Source organism: Drosophila yakuba, chromosome X (assembly GCF_016746365.2).
Source record: "Drosophila yakuba strain Tai18E2 chromosome X, Prin_Dyak_Tai18E2_2.1, whole genome shotgun sequence".
NCBI classification, from domain to species: Eukaryota; Metazoa; Arthropoda; class Insecta; order Diptera; family Drosophilidae; genus Drosophila; species Drosophila yakuba.
Window position 1 is genome coordinate 11,967,660 of NC_052526.2, and position 10,991 is coordinate 11,978,650.

Here is a 10,991-nt window from a genome sequence, read left to right on the forward strand (position 1 = left end):
TTTTTTTTAGCTCAATACCAAATTCATGGCTGTCATGTTTTTGTGCAATGGCACACAATTGCTATGGCTATATAAAACAAGTCGACAAATATGAAAATACCCGACTGGTTTCGAACAATCGAAACTTTGGCGCCCTCAACTGTGCAGCAGTTCGCTCCATTCAGATTCAGATTCAGATGCAGAGAAAGTTAAGCCCCAGGAACATTCACATGCCGAACATTCGCCGGCGCAAACAAACAACAAGCAGCCATGTAACCACACTTTCCCAGGAACAACGGGGTAACAACTCCGACGCTTCCTTACAACACCTAAACGTTCCATTAAATTTACGTTTTACAGTTTTAAAACACACAAATTACCTGCTACATAAAACCAAAGAGTTACAAGCCATCGACCCAGGTGTGCTACAGTTTTTGGAAGGGTTGGTTGGGTTGCCGAAATGTGGTAAGGGGCTTACGGGGCTCCACGCACAAGCAACTTTATTGCAGGGAACTTGCCAAAGTTTTGTATTTGAAAATGATTTGCGCGCCTCTTCTTCGTGGGCGGGGATGGTGGTGCCGCGTGGGTGGGTGGTGACCTGGTGGTTGCAACAGAGAGCAAGGTGAGTGCGTGCGACATGCCGTAAAACTTTGTTGCCAAAGAGCACAAAACTACCGACGAGAACAACCACGCTGGCAACGAATTAAACAAATCGAAACTTTTTGGGGCAGTCAATGGAGAAGAGAGTACCAAAATCGAAAATAGAAATTATGTGAGGTCAAAGATGCGTAAATTGATGTCATGCAGGCAACAGATCGAGTCATATGCCATTCGTCATGTTCGACTATGTAACCCAGTCATAAAAACCTGAACATTTCGCCTTTAAAGGCGACTTGCTTGTCGAAGGTACAGTACCGCTCTACTAAATAAGTACCAAATAGTGGCGCAACCAACTTAACTTTGTATAAACTAGCTGGCAACATTGGCGACAGAATCACTTAGTCATTAGCAGGCATTGTATACTTTGTCACTGTTTAGTGTACTTAAATGTTAATGTTTCCACTTGTTTCATAAATTGTACACACAGTTAACAGTAATATTTAATATATCCAATGTCCATAGAATGTAAAAAAGTTCTGTTGTTTTTCTGTTTTTTAATTGCATGGTTTTTAGTATCTAAAAGTTTTGCTTGTTTTGCCCCACAATTACTGCTGTAATCTTATAAGAGTATTTTTAGCTGCAAACTCTTAAGAAAAATACAGCCAATCGCCTTGGCAACACACACTCTTGCAAGAGCGGAGACCCAGGCAAACCAGCTGGGAATAAATAAAGTCAAGGTGAGGACCTGCGACAATCGCACACACACGATCGCCAGTCGGAATACCCATTGCTCTGTCGACCCGCATTAATCACATATGTAAGTCGACCCAAAGCGCAAACCCCCAGAAAAACCCCCTAAAAATCCCCCAAAAGCCCCCCGAAAACACCGAAAACACCGACAACCCGACAATAACCCAAATGGGCCCCGAGTCAGTGCCGCAAATACAAACACAACACAACACATTTTCGAACAGATCCTGCGAGCTCAGATGTCGGACCATTACGTCCAATAACAAATCGCATCGAATCGAATTTAAAAGCGAATTACAATCAAATGTATTTAAGCATTGAGCCTACCCGAAAGTGAAAAAGAATCGAGAGCGGCCAAAACTTTAACCTCTCGCCAACCCAAAAAATTACTCCCACACAGCCCCAACACACAACACACAACACACACCACACACAACCCCTCCCCAACACACACAACTCACACCACACACAACCCCTCCCCACACACACAACACACACCACACACAACCCCTCCCCAACACACAACACACACTCACACACACACACATACAGAGCCACCCAATTGACTTTGACAACAGGCAGGCAGACACACATGTATCTGTATCTGTATCTCTGTGTATTTTTCTCTGTGCCAATTGTTGACTGACTCGATTGAACTTTATAGCGCTGGCTGAAAGGGTGAATTGCTGGCGGTTGCTGATGTGCGAGGTGTGGGGTTTTTGGGGGTCGGGGGTCCTCTGTGGGTGACGTTTTTATATTGTCCGATGTCACCGCCACCCATCTCGACCCCAAAGACCCACAACCAACCCCCCCACCTCCACCCCTTTGGACGACACCACCGGAAGCCGTAAAATCGCACACGAGAGCTCCGGCATAGGCCGCACATGAAAATTGCCACAGGCGGGAAAAGTGGGGGGAAAAAAAATGGAAAAGCGAAAAGCGAGAACCGAAAACTGAAAACCGAAAAGGAGCGAAAAGGACGAAAACTCGGCCGCAAATCCGACATTGCATTGCCACCAATATACCAGAGTGTGAGTGCGCATTTGTGTGTTTATTTCCCGATCCCACTAATCCGCGGCGGTCCTTTAATCACAGCACCCATCGCGGAAACATCGCGGAAACATCGCGGAAACATCGCAGAAACCACCCATTGCAAGCCGCAGAGGAAGAATACACTTTGGGTGCACTTTTCTGTGACCAAAGCTGGTCCAATTCTTGTGATAAGTCATCACCATCATCAACTGGAAATCATATAAGTATTGAATACAAATATTATTTATAATGACTCATTAGATTTGACTTTTAAAATAATCAACGACTTTTGTAGTATTTTAATCTCACATTAGAAAACCCAAGATTTACTTATTAATTATTTACTTAATAAAAATTTAATACACATTTCAGTCCGAGATAGTACTTATTTGCTTAAATTATAGTAAAATTTTCTCCAATTAATGCTAGTAACTGAAAATTGTATTAGTGAATAATTTAGCGCAATTCGATTGCTCACTAAATTTAACTTATTTATGCACATACCATTGACATTCCGCGGGAATTTAATTTAAAGTGGTCATAGTCAAATGAACCAACGTTATATTTATACTCAATGTTTTTTTGTATATCATATATATTAAATGTTGACTTTAAGAGCAAGTGCGCTTTAAAGGCTAGCAAATGTTGCACAAAAATGCATTTATTGCTACTTTCATAGTAGAAATATTCAATAAATATAAGAATTAAACAAAGCCCTTAAGGCTAAGAATGTTTAGTTTTTTAGGCAAATAATCGCTTCTGTGCTCCATTGGCACTTGGCAATTTTCTAGCTTCATATATCCCACAGACTGTCAGGCTTCTAATCTCTTTCTTGGTTTATCATGACTATGGAGTTATGGAGCTATGGAGCTTCGATCCCTGGGGTCCAAGTAGTGCTGCTACGCTGGCCATCTCAGTTGAGTTCACCTCTCGCCAGCTTTTTCCCGCCATTTTCCACCGGAAGTTTGGACAAGGCACACACAGACACGCGACCACTCACACAAACACACACACACAGACACACACACACAGACACACACACACAGACACACACACACATTGATAGCAACTCCCACTGACAGGAGACGAGCCACATGGAAACCAATAAATATTGTTCATCCACTCGAATGCTTTTTAACTGAAAATCGTTGAACCCTTTGCCACAGCCTACGAAACGGAGCAACAAAAAATGGTGTGGCATGGGTGTAGGTTATGTGGTGTAGGTTATAGGGTGTAGATTGTGGGGTGTAGAGTGCAGGGTGTAGGGTGTAAGGTATAGGCCCAGATCGATGGACAGCTTTTGCCTGGGAGCCCAGTAACGCCCTACATACTGCCAGTCCGGCAAATGCATGAATGAACATTTCAATTTGATGCATTTCTCGCCATGAACGATAATTGATACTCGCCGCACGGGCTACAAGCTGTAGCTGTAGCCGTAGGCATTGGGTTTGGGGATTGGGGATTGGGGACGGTGACTGGACTATGACCCCTTTTTGGGGTTAAAGCGAGCATAAGGCAGAAAAAATTGCACACAACTTCAAGCCGCGAAAAGCTTCGGGAAAAAAAAGGGAAACGCCTATCGCTGGTCAACGGATGAAACCTTGACACAAATTAACGCAGAATTGGCCGCCCTTTAATCTCATTTTCCGCCCAATGGAAATGCATTTCCTTCAGCAGTGCGGCCAGTGGCCAATGGAGTAAAATTGCCCAAGGACACGGGGAAAATATTCATTGGCTAGCCCAAAACCACTAAAATGTGCAAAACTATTCGACCTATGTACACAATTTTACAATCAGGCTCGGTATTCGAGCAAAAACTGATTTTGTTATACCAAATAATGAGCTCAACATTTTAAATGAGTCTACCACGAAACCCCAAGTAGCCATGATTTCATTACAACATTTTTTTTTTGGCATCGAAAGGAGGGTTAAAGAGCAGCTTGAAAATGAGGAACAATGGCTATAGTAAATGAAGCATCTGCTTCAGTCATGCAAATTTTCCTTAATCAAATGATAAAGAAATCTTGCAAAAGTCTTAAGCGTGGCAGCGTTCCGGAAGCCCGATGATGAACTGATTTAAAATGGAAGAAAGCATTTCTGGGTCCCCGCCGAATGGTCAAGCGAATCTGATTCCCTTTCCGGCGGACCAAGCTGACACGTTTCTCACATTAGCTGTGTTGTCCCGAACCGGAGTGGAGCACCACCTGGAGCAGACCCACACCCACTTTCACTTCCACTTCCATTGCCAGGCAGACACTCTGCTGGGGAACATAATTAATCACGTGACTTGGACGTCGGAATATTTTCAACTAACACGAAAAACTCGCTCTGCTGAGAGTGAGCGGGGGAAAAATGATTTTAAAATGCCCTTGATGACAATTTAGCTTGACGTTGACAGGAGACAGGACTTCTGGGGCGCTGTCCAAAGTCCAAAGTCGGTTGTCCTGATTTGGGCAGAAAAGACAGCAGAACCAACTCCATCTCCAACTCCAATTGGGAAGTGCAACGGCAATCGCATAATAAATGAGGCACTTCAAAGGGTTTCCCCAGGCAGCAAGTAGTTGTGAAATTTATAACCTTATTGTGCATTCCAAACCGAACAGGGGCGTCTGAATCCGGAGAGGGGAGTGGCTGGAGAGCCCAGATCAGGAGAAGGTGAGTCAGCAGCGGCAATAATAAATTTAAAAAAACTCATTAATCTTGTTGCAGTTGACTGTTTTGCTCCTTCTTGCCCTTCCTTTGATCCCGGCTTTCAAGATGGCAATAAAACAACGTAATAAGTTGTACCACCCCCTTCACTCTAAATCCAAAACCACCCTTAGCTCCATGCTGAAGACGAGGGAAAAGGCGGGTGGAAATCTTTGCCATTGCAGTTTGATATATGTTTGCATGCATCTGGATCTAGATTTCCGCACTTGCAGTCGCAACGTTTTTAATATGGCTTGTTAGTCGAGAATTTTCCGACATGTGGGCGGGCCCCCGAGGGGGGGGGAGGGGGCGGAGTAGGTGCTCAGGGGATTGGGCGAGGATATAGGATACAAGTGAGCCGTCAACATGTTTTTGCCTTCCATAAAGTGCAGACGATTCATCAACGTTCAACTCAAGTTGCTGGATGGCGCGTGTCCGCCAAAGAAGAGGGATTACGATTGCTACATGGATGGTGAGGTAATAAAGGCTGAGGATTAGGTAGTCGCAGGACTAATCAACTTTAGGAGCTAACACACCAGTTTGCTGGTTTGTGAAATGAACGTTGTTCACTCTTCATCTCTTCGGTTTTCATTCTCGAATATGTCACTGCGTGGCAAAACCTCTAACCAAACTTATTGACGAAATAATCTGTAATCCACGCTTTTGCTGAAGCCTTCAAAATGAAAGCATTGATATCGTACTCGTAGAATCCTTTGTACGGCACTGTTACCTTAAGTGCCAGAGGTCCAGTCACGCAATCATCGGCATAATAATGTAAGGGGCCGCACAGATTACAGCCAATTGATTGGGAAAGCCGCTTTCCTGATCGAAAATGCATTGCATTCAGTGACAGCTAAGCCAGCGTAGAGATAAAATAAAAATGTTATGTTTCTGTGCGGCCGATTGAAAGCATTGAATGGTGTGGAATGGCCAATGGAAAGGTGAAAGGATGGACAGGTGAAAGGTGGTCAGGAGTAGGAAGAGAAAGTGGGAAAGACCAGGTGCCGGACAGTCGCATAGTCAGAAGCCAACTAAAACCGAGGAAAGACATGCTCCAGCAGCTTAGGCTTGACTTCGGAGTACCGAGAACTCGGACCATGGTCCATCGTGCCGGATCCTTTGGTAGCTTGGGTGGCTTGTCTTGAACTCCGTAATAAATTGTATAGCATTTTAGCTGAGCGCACAACTAACTCATAATGCAGCAGGCAATGAAGTGACTTCCAAATGGCCCCAAGGGGCAGCGACTGTGGCTGTGGGTGTGGCTGTGGCTGCCAAAGGAGCAGCCCTGCAAGTGGATGGCATTCGGTTTAGACAAAGGCGATGGCAGCAGGAAAATCAGCTTACAAAAGCTCCTTTCAACCAGCCTGCCAAGCCAGCCAAGCCAGCCGGACTCCCTTTAAGCCGTAATCTCCGTAAATCACTTGAAGCTGTTGGCCAAATATTAAGTGAGCCAAGCTACGGTTTCCATTCGGATCCGGATTCGGATCCGCATCCTGTCTATTTGAGCAGCAGGAATTTCAATTTTAATCTGATTGATGGGCAGTCAGAAGGACAAACATCTACTTGGTCCTTCAAAGGATTTACGGCTTTACCCGGAATCGATTCACCAAAAAGGTAGCCGCATCATTATCATATTGTGGCTACTCTTATATGCATTTACCAAATCATGCAGCACTGCAGTGGACATTTTCAATTAATTTGATTTCATCACTGAGCAAATTTGATTACCTTTTTAAATGAATCGTGCATTCCAATTGTGCTACAATTCCCAACTGGTTTTGGATGCGAGATCGCTGAGTGGCACTGGTGTTTCTGGTGTTTCTGGGCAGCTGCCACGTAAAACCCGCTTAACCATTTAAGCTCATTATTTCTGGGAATGGCAAAGTAATTAAAATCGTTCCAATGAAAGCTATATTGGTCGACAGAAAACATGAATCGAAATATTCATTTAAATTGGTACTAAGAGATATTATATTATACTCGTATTTCAGGCTTGAAAGTAATATCCGACTCATTCATGTTAATTTCAGCTAGTGGATTGCGAGCAGTATGCCACTGGCATATTACCATGTTCCATGTTCCCACGCTTCCAAGTATTTCTATTTGGTAAGAGCTCCATTCGTGTCCATCCCATCCCAGACATTTTGCTTTATTGCATTTAAATATGTTTTGTATTTTATACTCGCTGCCAGCCGATGTTTGCATAATGACAAAATTTGCGAGAACCTTTTATGCGGTTTTTTTTTTTTTTTTTTTTGTTCATTTTTCGCCTCGGCATCATTCGTCTGTAGACCGAAATTCTTGAATCCTGGCAGCTTGGCAGCTTGGGTGCCTTGGGTGCCTTGTGCCCTGTGCGCGTTTCCTTTTTTACGACTGTCGAATGGTTTGTTTATAATAATTTTACGTTTGTGTCGCTCCCGGCAGCTTGGAAATTACTTAGTTATGTAAAGTAACTCATTTTTTGGCCGTGGAGTGGCCTGATGAGGGCGGCCAAGATGGGGTGCAAACTTGATGGATTTTCAGACCAGCCCAGCTCAGCCCGCGTACTCGGAGCTCTGTGTTCTGTGTTCTGTGTTCTCGCCTCCTAAATTATTCACTGGGCGCGTGAAAGTATTTTACATACGCTTTCACTTTACTTTCCCACATATCCCACACCCCCTGCAAACTGCGACCCCACTGTCTCTGGGTGTGTTTAAGTGTTGAGTGCACATCGCTTGATGTCACACCAAAAAGTCATTCAATATTTATGCATATTACGCATACGCCCCGATGGCCCAAACTCACTCGTTCACTCTGTCCGCACTCCTTTTTGTGCTCGTTTATGCTACAAAGTGGAAATGTGTGTAGCTTTAGGAAAGGATTGCCTAACTTGTAGGGAACTTAATTGAAATGGCCCAAAGCCTCTCTAGCCACTAGCCTAGGCATTATTCTCCTGCCACCGAGATCACTTAACACTCGAAGTCCCAGGATGCGGCAACACAATTTGTACATTTGTTGATGCAATAAATATTTGAATTTATTACTCAATTATGGCCCTAGGATCCCTGCCAGCCAGCCAATACCCCTTGCCCAACTCTTTGGTATACTTTCGAAAAGCAATTTTATAGGCAATTTACTTCAATTAAACGATTTAATTTATTTTATTAGTTTGTTTTCAGCGCATGCCCAACAACTTTTCCATTGCAAAACCAATGGCTGCAAGTGCGCCCAGATCTCCGAGGAATAAACATCATCAGCTTTGGGCGAGGACACAGGAGATGGCTCAAAGTTGGTCGATGGCAAAGTTCTGGGGTATGGGTAAATTTCGCATTCTGCTCCTTTGTTTTACATACCCTACTTTACAATTATAGGTATGCACCGATACAGGTAACTGTTTATTTAGTAGTTAAATTAGTAAAATTAACTTTATTGCGATGGAGCATTTTATTTTGATTAAGCATGCAATTAATTAAAATCATTTTGATATATAAACTTCTGTATACCTTTTGTTTAGTATAGGGTGTTTGATGGCTTTTGTTTTGTAAAGGGTATTTGATGGCTAGCGGGATATAGTTTGGCTTGGTCATTGTTTGCTTGCAACACCCTCCTCCTCCGCCTCAGAAAACTCTACCACCCACAAAACAAACCCCTTTGCAGCCCCTCGGGGAAACCCCCACCATTCAGTGGCGACCGCGGCTTGCGTTGATTGTTATTTTATTGCCCGCATAGAGAACATCACATTGCGACCGAAAACCAAAATTGTACTTGCCGTTGTTTTGTGGTTAAAATTTCATTTCTGCCCCTTAAGCCCCCTCTAGCCATTTGGCGAGAAATTTGCCCAATTAATGCCACGATAAAAACTTGACTAACCATACAACTTTCGATGAGAGAAAATAATAATCGAATGGAAATAACCTTACTTAGCTAAGGCACAATTTCAAGCAGCTCTTACAATTTAATGAGCTTTAAGTTAACTTTAAATAAGAAGGGGATGCAGATATTTGATCCGCTGCGAAATGGGTGCCTTCAGGTGTATTTCTGCTGAAGTACACCCAATTTGTAGGGCAAGAGTCAGGCTCACACACATTCATATGAATATGAATACGAATACGAGGACGAATACAAAAACGAACATACGTACAAAAGGGCGACTGCGCCCTTCCGACGTCGTGTCATCTAGTTATTAGCCAGAATTTTGCCCACTGCCGAACACTTAGCCTTGGCTTTGCGGCAATTCATTTAAATATGCAAATTAAGGGGCAAGTAATTAAATAAATTAAATGTTTTCGAGCCACGCTGCAAACTCACAAAACTTATCTCCGCCTACGCCCACTCATCACTTTGCCCCGTTTTCACTTCCACCATCACCATCACCTCCACTTTCACATCCACATCCACATCCACATCCTCTTTGTGTCATGTGCTAATTTTTGCATGTTGATTTAAATTAACATAAATAAACAAACGAGCAAATGAATGCCTGAGTGAGTGCAGAAGGGGGCATTATGGCAATGTCCACGCCGAAACATATGCATATTTACGCCCAAAACCCACACATCTCACACAACAGCAGCCATAGCTCGGCTGCATAATAAACAACGAATAACAATAATAATAACAATAGCAACAATATTAATTGCAATTACGCTCAACACATTGCTAAGCACTTGTTATTTGGCCGAGCCTTTAAATTGTTTTGTTTTCATTGCCCATCAATCATGCTAATCGCCGAGGAATGCGCACTTTCGAAAACAATTTAAGCCTTATGCTCCGGCCTCTTAAAGGTTCCCTTCAAACGGCCAAGAAAATTGCACAGTAATCAGAAGACGAATGGTCTGCGTTGGAACACAAACATTGTTAACTACATTTAAATGCCGAATTAGTCATATAACAAGGGGGTATCGCGAACAGCACTTCCATTCAATTAAAGATTCTATGAAGGCAAACCAAAACCATCAACGATTTCTGTGACACCACCGATAAGGTCTATAAAATATTGTCAGTAAATAAATAAGTTATTTGGCAAAGCCTAAATCGTGGGAAATTGAAATTCATATTGGCCAAATTCATAAGCTATCATCAGTAATGATAATTTATTACACATATGTAACTGTGCATCAGAGTGGCAATATTCGCGAATTTTAATTTCGAATAGGGACGAAACGCACTGCATACAATTCAAATTGCCTATTTTGCTAAGCATTATTAGTAATAAAAATTGATTACATTTAATCACTGGATACGCAGGGGAAATAAAAGCGAATTAAAATGGCAAAAAATGACGAAACACACAGCGCAGAATTAAAAATGTCTAACCCACTGAATTTAGAAGTAAAAGTGTGGGTTAAGGATTTTAGACACATGGCGATTAATTTCATCTCTGAAGGACCCAAACTTATTCTGTATTCCGCATGCATTGCTATGATATCCCGGCCTGGATTGCATTAATTAGCCCCAGACACACTGATGACATCATTCGGTGGCTAGCAGCAACAACATCAACGGATAAATCCGAAGCTAAAGGAAGCTGTCAGTAAGTGCGGCGGCCTAATTGCCATTTAAGCAGCCCATCTCCATCTGACCCCTGAGTCCTTGCCGGCGGGCTGGGTTGGAGTTGGGGTCTCGATTCGGGGAATGCGATAAGACGGCAGGTCGAGGACACATCCACATCCACATCCACATTCACATCCACAGCCAAAGCCATTCCATGACTGTATGGCTGTGGCAATGCCGCAGGCAGGATTTATGAGTCGGCATCGCCATCTCTCGCCACTAAGCAGCTTGAATTCTCTGGCGAAAATGCCTGGCTAGGATGCCAGGCAACCGGGATAAGCCGCAATGATAAAAATAGGCAAATCCGACGAAGGACTCCGGCAAACTCTGGCCCACCTTTGGCACAACCACCGCACCAAAAGAACCAACGAACCACCGAGCCACAGAGAGTGCCACCACCGTGCCACCGT

At 43.4% G+C, this 10,991-nt stretch overlaps 1 long non-coding RNA gene across 2 annotated transcripts; it reads left to right on the forward strand.

The window, feature by feature from the left end:
* Nucleotides 1-1,066: 1,066 nt before the first annotated feature.
* On the forward strand, nt 1,067-2,674 carry LOC26534645. 2 transcript variants are annotated; one of them, XR_005561122.1, is made up of 3 exons: nt 1,067-1,316; nt 1,994-2,360; nt 2,425-2,674. It is a non-coding gene; the product is annotated as an uncharacterized LOC26534645 (long non-coding RNA). The 2 variants fall into 2 exon arrangements; XR_001453833.2 differs by having other exon boundaries at nt 1,068-1,396.
* Nucleotides 2,675-10,991: the final 8,317 nt, after the last annotated feature.